Here is an 18133-nt window from a genome sequence, read left to right as displayed (position 1 = left end):
AGATTTTAACAAAGCAATCAAAAAAAGAATCCAAAGAAAGTGAAAAATTAACAAAAGTGTAGGGCAATCAACTAAATAAAAATCCAAAAAGGTGCTTAGCCAAATTTTTATAGAAAGGGTCCCCATTATTTGAGTTGAACAAGTCAATAATGGGGGGGTTGTGTTTTTACCACAACAATGGCGACACACAGGAGAAGATCCAGTTATCTCTGTTTAATATAAATGAGATTTTCCTAAAATTAAAGTAAAAATAATTAAAGAAAAGGGAATTATGTTTGAAATGCTTCACTAGGTTCATTAGTCTGAATAAAAACAAGAATCATCTAACTGTAATTTTTCTCAAAATTCCTCATAAATTAAAATATTGCAAAATTCTATTTCAGCCATTAATTAGTTGTATAGATAAGTCAGGGGTCACTTTATAGCTTAGCTTTTAAAATATACTCAATTGTCACAGATAGAGCCACTACTGCCAGCAACAATCTATAGTCTCGACAGGGTTACCTTTTAATCATAAATGATTCAGAATCCCATCTGTTTAAGAATTATTGATCTAGAGATAAATCCAACTATATATGTTTATTTTCTTTGAATTTGTATTTTTTATTTTTCTTAAAAGCCATTGTCCTGGTTTGGTAGTCATATAGTTGACAATGCCATTCACTGGTTATAATTGGACTGAACAAGCTGGCTCGTGATGAAACCCCTTGTCTTATAATTGTTTGCAATCATAAGCCATTACCCTGGTTTGTTTAACAGTGTTGGTAATGTCAACCTATTTTTCCCCTATGATCATGGTAAGTAGGCTCATGATGAGACCTCTTATCTTTTAAGTTTAAATATATTTCTGGATTATACTCTAGAAAAATAAGACTCTTTGGGACAGGGAGAATCATTGACTCCTTAAGAGTTAAGAATGACAATTTCAGAGTTAAAGGTGCTTTGCTGTAAAGTGTCTTTACTTGGTTAAAAATAACTTTTCTTGACTGATAATAGAACTTTGAAAGATCCTAATGAAATTTTGAAATCTCAAAATGATTACAATTTGATGAAAAAGAAATTTTTCAGATTTTATGATAATTTGCCAACTTCTCTTGATTGGTAATCTCTTCCTTAAGTATGTCTACCTTTATAATAAGAAAATAAAACTTCACTAAGAGATTTAAGAAAAAGCTAATAGGTGACTATTAACAATTTTTCTCCATGTATGCTGACCATAGTTAGGTAACAAGAAGGCCTTCCATATAAATCACGGCAAAGTCACCAAAATCAAAATTGAAAACTAAAGGAAAAAGAATTCTTATGCTAAAATGAAAAAGAAATCGGCAAACAAAAATAAAGATGAAGAAATTTGAAAATGAAGGAAAATCCAAGTTTCAAAAGATAAACTCCAACAAGAATGTTTATACCAATGTCTCAACAATATGAAGAAAAAGAAAGTAATCGCGTAATCATTTCTTCTTATGTCAAGATTTAGAAATATTATACCTTGCAGGGTTGTAAGTATTTTAGGCTTTTTGGATAGCAGTGACGTTAAAATTCAGCCACAATGAAAACTTCCTATCTAATGCCAATCTTTTTGTTACAAAGCATCATCTTAATTGTTTTCTAATGAAAGGAATGCTTGAAGGAACAAACTAAAGGTTCAGAAACTTCCTAGTGTAGCTGTTTCAATAAAGATTATCGCTGCTTCTTGAAATAAAGCCAGGAGAAGAGTATAGGACTTTGAAAATCTGATCCAGCAGAGGGTTGGAAGCTTTTTATGAAGAGCTGAAAAATAGATTTAAATATCAGAAAAACAAAACTGAAACTAAAGTAATGAAATGGAAATTAATGAAAGTGGGCACATGAATCTTACCATTGGATAATTGCTTTTGATCTTACCTGAAAGGTATCAGTTTCTCCAAGCTAGCTGACTTCTTATTTTAATTAACATTAAAAACATGAAGAAGTCAAATTAACCAAAATCCCATAACCCAAAATCATTATTTATTTTATTTACACTAAAGCAAGCAGTAAAATGTAAAAATGGAATGCTTAGTGCTCAAGGGAATTGAAATTAAAAGAAATGCATCAGAAATGAGAATGAGAATTTGCAGTAACGAATGTTTCTCAAAATATTATAAGTTTCATATAAACTCCATGATTTTATAAATTGTCCAGAATCAAGACCAAATGCAAGATAATAAAATTTAAATATGAAGATAGAGAGGTCTTGAATTCCATTTTTAATTATGGAATTATATATTTAAAACTAAAATGTATAAGAAATTGAAATGATTTTCGTATGCTGCAAATTTGTCATCAATTGCTTTTCCCCATAACGGTTACCCAAGCTCGCTTTTAAAATAACACATCGTCGTACCGGATGATTCACATAACATGTTTCTTCACCATGCTTCAAGTTTAATTTGCAAGACTTCACCTTTGTTGCTATGCCACATATCGATTAAATGTTAATGGCTCAAAGGCATGCATTAGAAGCTATTGCATCGGTGGTTGAAATATCAAATTGCAAATATGAGATCATGCGAAGAAAATATGTGCGATGAGATCTAGTGATCACACTATTGAAGGGCTGTTATATTGCGAATCGGGGACAGTCATGCTACAATTCTTATATCTCACATCGCATCTCGCGATTTGTATTTTGCACATTTCACATTGCGCATTGCAAATTTGGAATAGTGATATGGCCATAAAAATGTGATGAAGCGATTGCAATATGGGTGATGCGATGGATATCATAACTAATCGACGATTGGCAAACTTAAGCATCCAATGTAACACAATATATTTCTTGCAATGCCGATATGCGATGAAGAGCGGACCCGATAACTTTTTAAACTGGGATTTTAATAACATATCGGATTCGAGACATCGGCCCTTTTAAAGTTATGCTCCTACCATTATTGCGATTAAACGGACGCGATATTTTTTAAACTTGATTTGAATTTCATATCGGGTCCGGAATTATTTGTTCATCGCAATATCGGTAAAGTCGATTATCGGAGATCGCCGATTCACGGTAATGGAAGTATACTTCAACTGCAAAGCTCTGATATGCGAAATGCGATATGGCATATGAGTAAGATAATACATCGGAGGTATTTTATAAACAATTTGTTATCAAAAGAAATGCTAAGAACTTCTTCCGATGAAATCTTATGATGCGCATGGTCTTATGATATTCCTTGAAATTTCAATTGGGTTTTCTAAGTGAATAAAAGCAAAGTTAAAGAATGTTCAAATTCTAATGAATAACAAATAAAATTTCCCTGAACCTGTTGCAAATTTGAACTGGGTTTGTTGCTTACTTCAAGTTTTGAAAACAAATGAAAACCTGCAAATTAAAACAGAACAAGAATAAAAATAAACTAAGAAAAATAGAAACTAGTAATAGATGAAAATGAACTTGTAGATGCGTACCTGGAAGGAAATTGTCTATCGATTTTACCTCATAAATCTTCAAATTCTTCCTTTGATTTATCAAAATTTTGCCTTTGTTCAAAATCATCTCATTATTTATTCTAAATCTAAGTGTGCAATCAATCTAAATAAAATCTGTTTTATTCATGTTCAGGGAATGTAAAATTTACCAGAAATAAATATAAAAATAGGCTCCCCTTTTGAATTGAAACAACAATTTATTATCTCTGCTTATTCTGAATAACTTGAGAAGAATGCATATTGTTATAGCGACTGTTCAATAATACCTTTAGTAAATGAATGTGATGCGTTTTGTAGCATCAAATAATAAACTAAAGATCAGAATGGGATAAAGCCACTAATTGTGAAAAAATATCAAAACAGATTTGAAGGTGTGCATACAGCAGAATGGACATCCTTAACAAATTTCGAGGAATATGAATTTCATATGATTACCGCAAAAGATTAGACTGACTACTAATGATTGAGTCAGAATTACGCTTATCATAGACAGTCATACATTTCATGGGATAATGAGATCATGAAGCTCTTATATCCTCAACCTTTATCATATAAATTCCAAAATAAAATCTTAGAAGGAAATCTCGAAATGAGGAAAAGTGGCTTTGAGGCGATCGATGCCAAGTGCAACCTCAATTGAATTTAATCAAGACATTATTCAAAATAAGCAAAGTAGAGGTATCGCTGCAAGAAATTTTAAAAGGAAAGCAAGAATTAAAACTTTCTGATAAGGAGAAAATGTTTCAGTGAACATGCATGAGAAGGCTGATTGCTTTGTTTTATTTTTTAATCTACAAAACTGTTAAAAACAAATTAACTATACAAAACAAACTAACTAAATTAATTCTACTCCTATTCTAACCATATACATGAAAATGACTAGGTATAGTCATATTTCCAGTGTAGCCATTTTCTCATTTTAATTGCTGCATGTATGTATAGTTCAAATGTTAGTAATAAAAATACAAATCTAATTAAACTAAGAAAATTAAATATGAAATCAGAATGTACAGTTATTGTTAGCAAGTTGATTAAAATCTCCTTCTCTTGAAATTTGCTTTCCAATTCAATACCAATTGGATCACAAAAATCTGGATGGATTTCCATTAATGATTGGGAAATGTTCAAAAGAGGAGATGACAGGCCGAATTGTTGATATGAGTTTTCAAATTCAAAGGCCTGGAAAAAAGTACTAGTGTTATGTACAAATGTTAAGCTATTAACAATCTCCTTTGAGAGCAAAATTTCCAAATATTTTTCAAATGAATTAATGAAAAATGGATGGAAATCTTTCAAATGAAATGGAAAATTATTAATTGAATTGAATTGTTGGCCAGATTGCATAAATACATTCTCTTTTTGACATTTCCTTTGAAAACGTAGAAGCTTTTGATGAAACATTAGCATTGATTGAAATTGAAATATTAATATCTTTTGATGCTCATGATTATAATATGAAACTTCAATTTCCCAATCGGGCAATGCATCAATTGAGTGTTTGATAGTAAGGTGTTCAATATGCCAGCAAAAAGTGTGAAAATTTTGCAAAATAAAATCAGAAAATAAATCTAAATTTAAACAAAATAACTGTGAAAGAAAAACTAAAATGAAATCACTATTTGTACAACTAATGTTACAGCACAATTGGGATTGTTTTGAAATAATTTCTCTTTCACAAGGATTGGCTAGAATTATGAAATTTGGGTAATTTCGAATTCCAACTTGTGAAATAGAAAACGAATTATGATTATGAATAGGAATGGGAGTTTGATCCTGATATGAATCATAAATTGGGATGTTTTCTCGAATAGTGAAATCATGAAGATAATTTGCTGCTCTAAAATGAGGATTGGTTGGGATAATTTCTAAATTGAAGCGTTCCCCATTCTCAGATGTTATCCGAAATTTATCATGAGGATTCTCTTGAAAAGAATAGAAATCAACATCCTCAATGTCAGAGTAATTATCATAAATGACTTCACAATATTCTCTACAATTCCCTTCTATCTCATCCAATATATCCAAACAAGGCGGAACAAGAATTTCATGTTCATTAGTGGCAAAAGAATGATCAATTATTGTTTCTTTATCTTGATAAAAATTTATTGGTAATTCATTTAAATCATCCTCTTTATTTTCTGGAATATCATTAATACCAAGAGGGGAAAAATTACCATCATTAAAAATATCAGGATAAAGGGAAAAATGTGAACCTGAAACAATGTATTTAAAAGTGTCTCTATTTGAGAACTCTTGTGCATTATGCTCATTGTACATTTCAGATTGTAGATCATTCCTTTGCGTGCTCATGATTTCTTGAAGAAGGCTGCTTTTTTGCTCATCATGGAAAAATTCAGAAATTTGTACAGCAGTTTGCATGCTATTATTTACTTTGATTGTTGCTTGTACTTGCTGATTTGCGATCTGATTTTCTGAATTGACCGTAGAGTAATTTTCAGATTCCAAGGCAGCTCTTTCTCCAAAATTGTTGTTGTTGTCTTCTTGCATTTGATTAGAAATATTTTCCAAGCTTTGTGAAACCACTTCATCACAATTTATTTGCACATCCAAATTGAAATTCTCATTTATGTTGGAAGGGGATGAAACAAAACTTGAACTAATTTCATATGGATTGGGAATGGGAGGAAGAGAACAAATATATTCAAACCAATCTAGTGATTCTTCTTCTGTAGGTTTATCTTCATCTTTAAATCTTAAACAATTCAAATGAAATCGAATATTAAAATCATTAACAGACTCATTTTCAAACCTTCGTAGATATTCAATTTCTTCACATACCTGTTCATAATCATAGCCGTCAAATTTACAAATGAAAATTGTAACAAACTGATCCCAGTTGCGGATTGAAGCAACTGGAAGAGTTCTACACCAGTTTCTGGCTTTTGCCGTAAATGTGAGAGTAAAAATTCTGCATAAAATGCCTTCATCAATTCCTTGAAAATCATATTTTAAAACATTTTGAATAAATTGAAAGACATGATTAAAAGCAGAAGAATTTCTCTTACCATTAAACTTTGCCTGAGACAAGAGTCTTACCACTTCGGGTGGAGTATTGGAGGATGCACGTCCATGGATGCAACTCCAAATTGGAAGCTTAAGAGGAGCCATCGTGATTAAATAAAATGTTAAAATTGAAAAGACTCCAATAGACAAAAAGTCTCAGGCCCTCCTTCTAGTGCCAAAAATGTTGATGCCTCGAAAATCGCTGCAACAACAATGGGGGATAACCACCCGGTCCAGACCTTAAAGCAACTCCTTTTCCGTTTGGTGTGGTGGCTCCGACTGGTTTAACGAGGTCCAGTTACCTTCTCCCTATTGCTATTGGTTTATGATGTATCTTTACCTTCCAATAGACAGGGATATTAGATCACTTCTTCTCACTGATCAGGCAAGAGAATGATCCTTAAGCTGATTTGGGTTCAGCCAAGCCACAATTAAAATTTTGCCTCTTTGAGGAGAGGACTTAAAAGAATGTAGAATTTACTCTAAATTCAAACTTATTCTATGATGCAAGCAAAAGAAACTAATCTAAATCCTATCTTAATTAGGTAGATATAGATCTAACCCAATTAAGAGCAAGATGATTAAAGTATTGGGATTTAAATATGTTTTGTTTATGATGAGTATCAAGTTAATGAAGTAATTCAATTAACTAATATTATGGATATCAAAACACATCCTATTGAGACCTATTAACTGAAATAATAAACCAACGACACTCAGGAAGTAGTTCACAAAGATGATATTGATTATCAGATCAGTAAATCCAATAATTAAACAATAATATGTGGAAATAGTTCACAACACATTACCATCCAATAAATCAGTTTTTTTTTTTTTTGTGTAAGTAAGCGTTTGTATTAAAGGAAAATATAGTACAAAAATCTGCAACTGCAGAGAACGGGCCGCTAAACAGCAGGCCTAGCTTCAGGAGACTAGAAAGAATAGACTGCCCACCACGCAGGGTGGCATAGGACCACAAGGCTGAAAGGGCAGCCGGAAAGGATAAAATATCCACCTCGGCTCCCAAGAGAAGAAGAGACTAGAGCAGAGCTGAACAAACTGAACCAGAAGAAGATGGAAAACCAGACCAAACCAAAGATTCTACCCAACGGGGGTGGAATCATTTGGTCTACCTTTTTTCCCTTTCTTTTTACCGACTTTGACCCAACTATTTGGGCTACGTTGGTCAAGAACAATTTGTAAACTGGGTTGGGCTGGAGGTGAAAGCTCCTTGTCTGAATCCGAAGGAGATGACACATGAGTTCGTTTCTGAGAGACGGGAGGGACTGATGCTTCCTCGTGACGCACTGAAGGAGAAACCTGTTCTGGCATTTCGTCCATGACTTCCTCATCTTCCTCCACGTCTTCTTCATCTGAGCTGGAAAAAACATCCATTGGGGGAGGATCATGAGGTTTCCAGCTTTTGGATTTTGGCTTGGATTTGGCTTTCTTTTTTTGGAAGGGCAGTGACGGGCACGAACTTTGAAGGTGCCCTGTGAGATGACAATTTCGGCACCGAAAAGCTGTATTCTCGAAATCCAGAGGTTGGGTCCAATGGAAATCACCTATTTTGAGAATGATCTGATCCGGAAGTCCTTTGCTTATGTCTATTTCTGCGCAGATTCTGGCGAAGGTATAAATTCCTTTTAGCCCTCTTGAGGGATCTGTGTTGAGGTAACGACCCAAGGAGTTGCCGATGGCTTCAAATACAACAAAGTTCCATAAATGCGCCGGAAGGTTAGGAAGTCTAACCCAGATCGGGAGTTTGGTGATGACTGCTGAAGAAGGATCGAATTCTGGGAACCACGGAGTGAGGAACAGACCCGCAGAATTCCAAAACCAAGGGCCTTCAGTTAAGACTCTTTGGTAATCATCAGGATCAACAAACAGTGTAATAAAGAAGCCTTTGGAACAGAAAATGACCTTGCAATTGTTGGTCCAATTTGCATGAATCCATTGGTACAGATCTGCTGTGCTAGGCCAAAGACCGTTGAACCTGCAAATGATGCCGAGCTCTGCAAACAACTGGTGTTGCTTATCCAACAGGGGATGAGATATTTCAATGGTGGGGGAATCCTCCAGCTTGTCCACTAAGAAGGGTTTGGGAGCTTGAGCGGGAGGAGCTCTTTCCTTGGGCTTCTTAGAGTGGACAACATCTTTATAGGAAAAGCCTGCAGCTGAAGAGGATTGTCCAACAGCTCCCCCTCTCAGACGCATGGACAGGGTAATGGAGGCATTTCTTTGAATATTATAACTGGACAGGGGACAGGTATCCTCCAAATGTTTACCTTCATAGAGGAGACGCTGAAAAGTTGTTGGAATCCCCGCCTTATTTTCCAGGCTTAGCTTGAGGTGCTGCACCAGATCTGAAGATCTCACCCAGAGTAGCATTGACTTACCAGAGATAAGTGCGATCAGAACCTGGAATGGTTCTGAAATATCTGTTTTCTGCGGGCTGCTGTAACCCTGATAATCAGGAAGACTGGTAAGCACGTCTCTGTCTGGGAGGGAGGCACTCCAAAGACTCACGGCTGTTATATTTACAAGGTTATCCTTAGGCCAAGCCTCCGCTGAGACTTGAGAGTTGGGTCGGAGACTTAATACCTTTCCAGCGAAATCCGTTTGGGCTGGAACAGAGACCAGGCCCCTGTTTGGGAGAAAATCTCGAGGGGGCGTTTTATCAAACACATGCCCTGCATCCTCCTTGGTTCCGACAAAAGAGGGTAGCCGAAGCTGGTGCGGGACAGCCAAGCTCCAAGAAACCCATACGCTCCATCTCCTCTCCCTTTGGATTTTGCTGGCTACTGCAGAAGAGACGCCAACAGTCAAATCTGAGCAGTTTATTAGAGTCAAACTAAACCTTTCTCTTGGGGAGAACCTTCCCTCAGAACAGTCGGCTTCTTCCTTTTTGAGACCCCACGAGGCTGAAACCATAAATGGCTTCCGGCTGTGTGGAGTGGTGGCTATCTCCATAAATCTCTGCGAACCTGCGAGATCCTCCGGGCCAAGAGCGTCGGCATAAAGAGAGGAAACCTTCTGAAACCTCCCGGCGGCGCCGCTGAACCAGCTCCGCGGGCCAGTCGAACTGACGGCAGAAAAGCGATGACGGGGGGAAGGGCCATTAGGCTTTGGCAATGGAGCGATGGAGGCTGGAACCATGTCCATGATCGCTGCACCTGGAAATCCCGTGTTCGGCTTTTTTTCGCCTCCTTCGCTCGTCCCCCTTAACCTTTTGAAATCGTCCCAATAAATCAGTTTTATAAGACAAATTTCTGAGTAAATAGTTACTCAGAAATCGAAAATTAATTCATAAGAGCAAGGATACATAATAACAACATTGAGACAAATTACCCATATTGACAATAGTGCACAAACATGAATAAAATGAGACATTCCTGTTACCATAAAAATGAAACTGATATTTGAAACAGTAGCATTAAAAATACCAATTTATTGCATCCATTTCTCTTATCTTGGTCTCCAACAGTCCTTTACATTGCTTGACTTTTGCCTTCAAAACTAGAGCCACAATAGTGCAAACTCTGCCCTTCATGCATAATTCAAGATACAAAGGGAAAATCCTCAATAATCCCCAGATCTAAGATTTTCTCTCCTCCCTCCTACAACTCTAAATTCCTATTACAATAGTGCTTTTAGAAGTCTAAAATTGCAGAGAAGAGCAGCCCCTAATTACATTCTGCAATCTATTATTTATATTATTTGCAAAGGAATTTTGGAGAGGAGAGTTTGTTGAACAGAAATATGCCAAATACAATTTTATTTGTTCAAAATTCCAATCTTTAATTGTTGGAGCATTCTCATTGATTGAAATCATTTTCTCCATATCTCTTCAACTGTTTTCCTGCAAGAAGAAATCAAAATAAATTAAAATGCAACAATAAAATCAAAATGGCATTGCTGGCATTTAAATCAAATCCAATCAAATTCTATTTAAATAAATAATTGAAAATAAAATATAAGCTTTCTCTTTGATTCCTGAGATGATTTAATTGGCCAAGGATATTATTAATGAATGGATCTGCAAATAGAAGAGGCTTAGACAAATGAAAATGCAGAAAATAACTTAGAAAATTGATTTTGTTTTTATAAATTCAGAGCTTAATCTTCTGCCTGATTTTCGACCCAATAAATGACCAAATATGTTAATGAAACCTCCTCAGAAATATTCTCTTTCATTTTATCTTTCCAATGAGCTGTCTTGGGCCTCATTTGGCGGAGTAAAACTCTTTCTATGAGCTTCCAAAGTTGATGAGTCATATCTGGCATAAATCTGGAAATTTTGTCGCTGGGCTAAAAATCATAATTTTTAATTAAAAATCTAATCCTGAATTAGAATTCTAATTAATAATTAATTCTAAATTAATTATTAATTATGAATTAAACTATTTAAATAATAAATTGTTTATTAATCTATAACAAACTATTTATAAACAAAGTTAATCTAATCAATAACTAATTAATATTAATTTAAATGATATTTTAAATTTTAATTTAATCAAATTAATTAAATGTTATAAATTAATTAATCTGATTAATTTAAAATTTATTAATTAAATATTAAATATTTTAAACTAAACTATAATATACCAACCTACCTTACTTTACTCATTCCTAACTAACTTACCTTTCAACGAATGAATGAGTGTTGCATTAAAAATTTTAAAACAAAACTTATATTGTTAGTGTTTTTAAATATATGTTCCATGACTTTTATTTATGAGTGAGTCGAAACTCAAAACAAATATTAAGTTAATGCTCCTTTCCCGTTACGCTTATCGGCAAATCGGATCGGGAGATGGCTATTGGGGTTTTCAAACTTATTACAATGCAAAATCCCCGATCCGATGTAAAGCAAATCGGCAATCGGCATCGGGGTAGGGTGTATATCGGGGTTCTTAAAACTTGTTATAATGCAAAAGCTCCGATGCGATTGAAAAGTCCCGATGCGATCCTCCGATTGCGAAATAATTTTTTTTATATATATTTTTTATATATTAAATTTTATTTTAATTAAATTAATTATATTTTAAATAAAATTAATTTAAGATTTAATATTAAAAATCAATTTTGATTTTGATTTTATTTTATGAGGATTATTTTATAAACTACAACCACTTTTAATAAAACTAAAAAATATAAAAATAAACTACAGCCACTTCCATGTTCTGGATTTTCGAGATTAGTAATAAATTTGGAAATTGAAATAAATTTCTAAAATCTCGTCGCTTAATGATTTGGTTGTATAAGTAAAGATGAAAAAAATGTTAGTAAAAACTCACTAGGGATTAATATTTAAAATCAATGCGTTATTGAACTAATTTATTTACAAAATGCAATATTGTACATTTTATGCATTTTTAACCCAGGCTAGATAAATGATGAGACTTAGTAAAGGAGTGCCATTTATGAACCAGTTGACCAAATGAGGCGAAACAAGCATCAATGAGAAGCTTATAAAAAACCGATTTTAACAAAGCAATCAAAACAAGAATCCAAAAAAAATGAAAAATTAACAAAAGCGTAGGGCAATCAACTAAATAAAAATCCAAAAAAGTGCTTAGCCAAATTTTTATAGAAAGGGTCCCCATTATTTGAGTTGAACAAGTCAATAATGGGGGGGTTGTGTTTTTACGACAACATGTTGTTGTAAAAAAATCTCTTCAATTACTAAGAAGCAAGCTAATAAAATAAGGAAAATAGGTATGCTTAGCATGTGGAAAATAAGGATTCTTTTCATATATTATGACAAGGCACTATAAACAAATTGCAAGGTACAACATACTAAAATATGATAAAATGATCATCTTTCACTCATAGATTTGCAAACAGGAGGCACAAGTTCATTCAGAAAGAAGAAGTATTTTCACAAGGCAATACAAACTATTTGTGAGAAGTAACAGACTAAACTAAGATAACAATCATATGCTTTAAGTTAGAAATTTGCACAACATGTACAGATTCCTCCGCATGTAGCAAAAGAATTTTGATAAGAGCAATTATATACAAGACCTAGCCTATATAAAAGAAATTATATACAAGAACGTCCCTGAAATTTTCCAAGAATGTCTTAGGTATGGCCAGCAAGTACCTTCATCCCCAATGAAATCCATTGCACAAAGGGACATTTCCTTACTCCCCAAAAAACCAGAACAGTGGGTATGATATTTTATTTTTCTTTTTTATTGCGGGGGACACAGGAATAGCAAAGGATAATGTCAACCATTTTATCATCAACTTGTAGTTAACATATTTAGATCCGTGTTCATATCAGTGTTGATAAAATTTGAAAATGGACAATCCAAACTAGAAGCAACTAGTTTTAGTACTGCTTTGAGAATTTCCAATTAGAACCCACCCATGAAACTAGAATTGATCAGTTTTTCCCAAAACTTCAACTTTAGGAAAAAACCAATCTAACTGGATAGTTTGACCAATTTTGTACAATTGCAGCCCCAACCCCAGAAAAAGGAAAAAATAAACCTACAAAAAATCCTAAAACTGCCATAAACCTCATTTCCCATCTATTTAATCATTCCCTTATATTTGCTTCACAACATTCTCATTGATCATTTAAGCAGCAAAGAGCATCGATTCAACAATATTCTTGTGTTGATTCATTGTGCTTCTCAATCTGATTCGGAGAGTTTCATCTGATGATTTGGAGCACTCAAGATTTGATGGGGGAGTTTCTTGGATCTATTACTAAACCTTATTTGGATTAAGACTTGGAGTATTGATTTGAATATTTTATTGGGGTGCTTCTTGTGTTTTTGGTAATGTTTTAAACATCATTTCAGCAAAAATATCACCAAGAATCAGGGTAAATTTGTTTTCACAACATTAGGAAAATATTGCAAAATATAGGCAAATTTAAAAAATACAAAATTATTCAAAGACACAAATAATTGACTTTATGCCCCTCCATCGATGAGCAGGAAAATAATTTCATGCATCTCATGATAATATTGAGATATTTACAATATTCTCATGCTATTTTCGAGAATGAAAACACTGCACAGTTTATCGGAAATAATATCGTTCTGGGGTAAAATTTGTGACATTGCAATAATACCAGGACCATGATAATCACAATGTTTGCAACACTGGTTTTTGGAGCTACCCTTTTGCCGATTCCATATGTTGATTCACTCTATTCCTGCAATTGATCCAGATCTTCTCCTGGAACTGATTCAGAGTGAAGACTTGGAACTTGTAAAGGTATTTACAAATATTCTTAAAACCGCATTTCTCTTAAGAGAGTTTGTTAAACAAATCTAGAAATTAAATGTAAGGCTTTATTTTCAAATTATCTTTGTGGTAGAAAAAATGCCATGGCTACCAAACATAAAAAAGATCCTACATGGAACCATTTCCAAATAGTTGGGGATGAAATGGTATGCAGCTATTGTCCCATGGAAATTGGTGGGGCGGTGGTTATACATAGACTGAGAGTCGAAACAACACCTAGAAAATATACTAGGAAAAATTCAATATTTATCTAAAAACTCAACCAAGCTATAATCTCACATGCAAGCTTCTATTAAAACATATAACACGAGGCAAAATATACGCAAGAAGAAATAGGAAGAAATGGAAGTGAATGTGATAATGAAAACCATAGTTCTGAAGACTCCACTACTCATCCTGCTAGGGATACCTTAAGAATCCCAATCCATCCAAAGCATAAGGGTGATTATGGCACAAAGAAGACAATCCTAGTAGGAAAAGAGTTGACTCAATCTTTGTATCCAACAAGCAACAACACCCTTAGTTCTTAGCCCACCATTGATAAAAAATGGAGGAAGTTTCTTGGGAATGCATGGCTAGATGGTGACATGATGCAAAGATAAATTAAAATCTAAGTTCAGTAGGATACAGATAGGCATCTGGACACAGATTTTCCAAATTTTTTAAAAGTGAGGGTCCAGATATAGTAGGAAAATTCCAAGTACAAAAATATTTTGTAATGTATATAAAGAGAGAAAATTAAAAGAAAAAAATTCAATATTCAAAACAATTCAGGAATGAGAACAGTAAAACTACAAGTTTATAACCAAAACAAAAAAAGAAAATTCTAATGCATGTTACTATTATCCATCCATGTATTATAATTGATAATTTGATAAGTCATAACCACCATTGGCTATTGATAATTTTGAAGACCATCTCGGCATGAGAACATCACAATTCATAACAATATTTTTGTAAGCAGCATCTGAATGTCCATATCAATAGTGAATAAAGGGGTGTCTTGAAAACTATGGCAAGACAAAATAACATTGTTAGTGAAGTGACCAACATCATAGCACATAAGGGTAGAATAAACATTGAGAACAAACCTTGAACATGATGATATATCAAACCTTCTCAAACCTTGACTTTGTACAAAACATTAAGTAAAATGATTGGCCTCCAGTTTCTCACCATATCCCTTTCTATTCCTTTAAGAACAAGCTTGATCAAATTTTCATTTACCTGCCCCCCCATGTGTCTATTTCCAAGGATTTTCAACACACCCCAAGGAAACACTTTCACGAATTCAAGACACATTTCTAGCCATTGAAATAGTAATTATAACAAAACAACCCAACATCAAAGTGATTCCCTAAAGCAAAAGATAACATTAACAAGTTCACGAATAAATGCACGCAGAACTCCACATTTAACTTCAATGTCACTACAGTTCATTTTTAGGTTATGCAGATTCTTTGCTTTTAATCAATGCAACAAAGGTAATGAGTTTAAACTTTAAAGGCATACCCTTATATCAAATTATACACAAAAAATGTCACAACAAAGCCCAAATGTTGCCTGCAAACATCATCTCAAAACAAAAAACACAACAATACGAGGAGTTTTGATATCAACAAAATTGTGAATTGTATAATTTGAAAATCCAACTCCTCTAAATTGAGATTAGCCTAGAAAAATGCAATTTCTCACCAAGCCAATCAATACATGATAAAGAAAAAAAAATTGCCACTCAATGAAATGCATCTAAACTCCATGTTAACTGCTTAACATCAATAAAATATGATACCATCATGATATATATTCTATAACTAATAAATTCCCATAAAAATGCTAACGATATAGCATAATATCTCCAGTCCAAGTAGCTCCCATATTATGGAAAACATTAACTCAAACAATTTAAACCAAGCAGAAACATGGGAAAACTAAAAAATATGGAGTACAAATACATTAAAGTGTCATAGAAAAAGTTAACAGTAATTATTCAGCTATAGATCGAATAAATATCATATGATACTTACTTAGGGAGCACCACCAAAAACATCATTTGGTGTAGACGTACACATCAAAACCAAGTCAACATCCTCTGGCTTGACTTTCGCCACTTCAAGGGATCTTCTAGATGACTCTATAGCTAAACCAATTAGTGTTTCATCACTTGCAAAACAAAGTGATCTTAATGACACTTATTCCATGTAAGTGAGGAGGTTTTGGAAGGCTTTTTTTTAGTATCCACAAAAAATATCAATTCTAGACTTTCATTCATCTATTCCTTCCTTTGAGTACAATTATTCAATCCCCATTCTTACACAGTAAGCCTTATTTCCTTCCATATGCAAGAGTTCCTAATTAAGTGTTCCTTGTAATGATGCTCCCAAATTCGTCGTTAAATATAAGATCTAGTACTACTTGGAGTCTCAATATGTAGGGAAAATATGTTTTCAACTTATAGAACTTTAAATGGTCATTCTAGTTAAAATACCTTCAACAACTTTGAAGTCTTTTTTGTTTCTAAGGCCTTTGGTATTGCACATACAATACCAAGCCTTGTTGGCTAGGGATAATATTTCCTAACAACCTGTTAGTGCTACCTCCAATCATGTTCCCAACATCAACATCAAAGTTGAGGTGCCTCATTTGCTTAATCCACAAAAAATGAAATGATTCAATTTCCTAGTGACAATGTGTTTGTAACAACACTTTCCCAATAACTATAAAACCTAAATATATAATTTTGGTAGCCGCCTCACATAGAACTTTTTAGCAATTCAGAATTCCAACATCTCTAGCCACTTTCTTAATCTAACAAATAGGATTTTCTAGAAAGCAATCACAAAAATATATATTTACATAAATTCTTTGGAGGATTTCTAGCATTAGCTGCAAAATTAATCAACAACAATTATTTTACAATAGCTCTAGTCATCATCAAATAAGTAAATGACACTTGGAGTGTTACCATAGTGATCCATAGAACCAGAATTTGGTTGTATTGTAACTAGAAGGAGTGAAGGTAGCACTTAAAATTTTGGGGCACACGAAGTTGCTTTTGTTAGCAAAAAAAGATGATTATATGCATTATTTCCATAATCAGATGATCCTACAACATCAAACAAAACGCCTTCCCATTTGGCTTGTTGCATGTCAATGCTAATGAAATTTTCTACAAGACTACTGCAACTGGTTTGTTTCAAATTATAAGATGAAACATGGGGCATGCCTAGTCGTTTTCTAGGCATGCCACCAATGGGAATGGAAATGGAGAGTGTAAATTTCCCACTGCAATCTTAGTAGCACCTTTTGTGCCTACTTCCATGACACCACTGGCACTAACCGTAGTCAAGTTTGCACACTGAGCATTTTCCAAAGAAAATTGATGAGCCCCATAAATGGGTAATTATATTGGCTCATTTTGCCTCTTAACTCAGTTTAATGCACCATTGTCATTAGTTTATTGCATTCTTTTGATTATATTTATGCTAATAGAGTGAATTGGGTTAGTCATTATGCCATGAAGTCTAATGTGTGCTTTATGAAGATTTTTGGTCAATTTTGGGACAAAGTCAAAGGATTAATGAGCATTTGGCAGCCAATAGTCGAAGAAAATAAGGGAAGGGATTTGTAGGAGGGTGTCCCCCTCATTTATGACTCCCTACCTTGAATCCTTCTTTAGAAAACTTGGTGCACAAGCAGCCACATTGATGCATCAAAGGGGCAACCGAGCAAGTGAATAAGAACTGCTATCTATCTCTAGTCTTGGGAACCGAGCCTCCTTGATTTTAGGAGAGTTGTTGGAGGCTCTAGTTGTATAAATAGGAGGGCTTAGGTGCTCAGTTTTTTTAGTTGGATGTTAGTCAAATTTTTGCACTTTTGTTGCAGCTCTTGCTCAGCTCATTTCGAGCTTACTTTTGTGAACAGTTTTATGTAATGTGACTAATATTTTGATAATGGAAATGAAATATTTTCTAAGCCAGCATTGAGTTCTTCCAGGGGGCTGAAGCTCTTGGGTTAGGGCCCAACCCAAGCTGCCCAGAACCTCTTGTTTTGTAGTTACATGTTTTGTTGCAGTTCATGAATTAGTTGTTGTTGGACATATTTCTTCCTTAGTAAAATATGTTGCTTTTTGGTGATCTACAAACGTTGTTTCCATTTCAACTACTGAATTAGTTTAAGTAGTGGTAAGGGAAAGATACAAAAAGGCCATCAACAGATCCTTGACCTCCTTTCCTCCCTTTGGGACCATGAACTGAGGTCAAGGTCTAAATGCTGCCATAAAAACACAATTTTGCTTCTTCCATGCAATTTCTAGTGTTACAATTTGATTTAGAGGTTAATGCTTTGTTTCAGATCCATTTTTCCATGCTCATTTCTGTTTCTGCAATAA

The sequence above is a fragment of the Pinus tabuliformis genome, chromosome 1_1 (genome assembly GCF_031772625.1).
Source record: "Pinus tabuliformis cultivar Carrire ecotype Pingquan chromosome 1_1, CPIR1, whole genome shotgun sequence".
Taxonomy (NCBI): domain Eukaryota; kingdom Viridiplantae; phylum Streptophyta; class Pinopsida; order Pinales; family Pinaceae; genus Pinus; species Pinus tabuliformis.
This window is presented reverse-complemented; position numbering follows the sequence as displayed.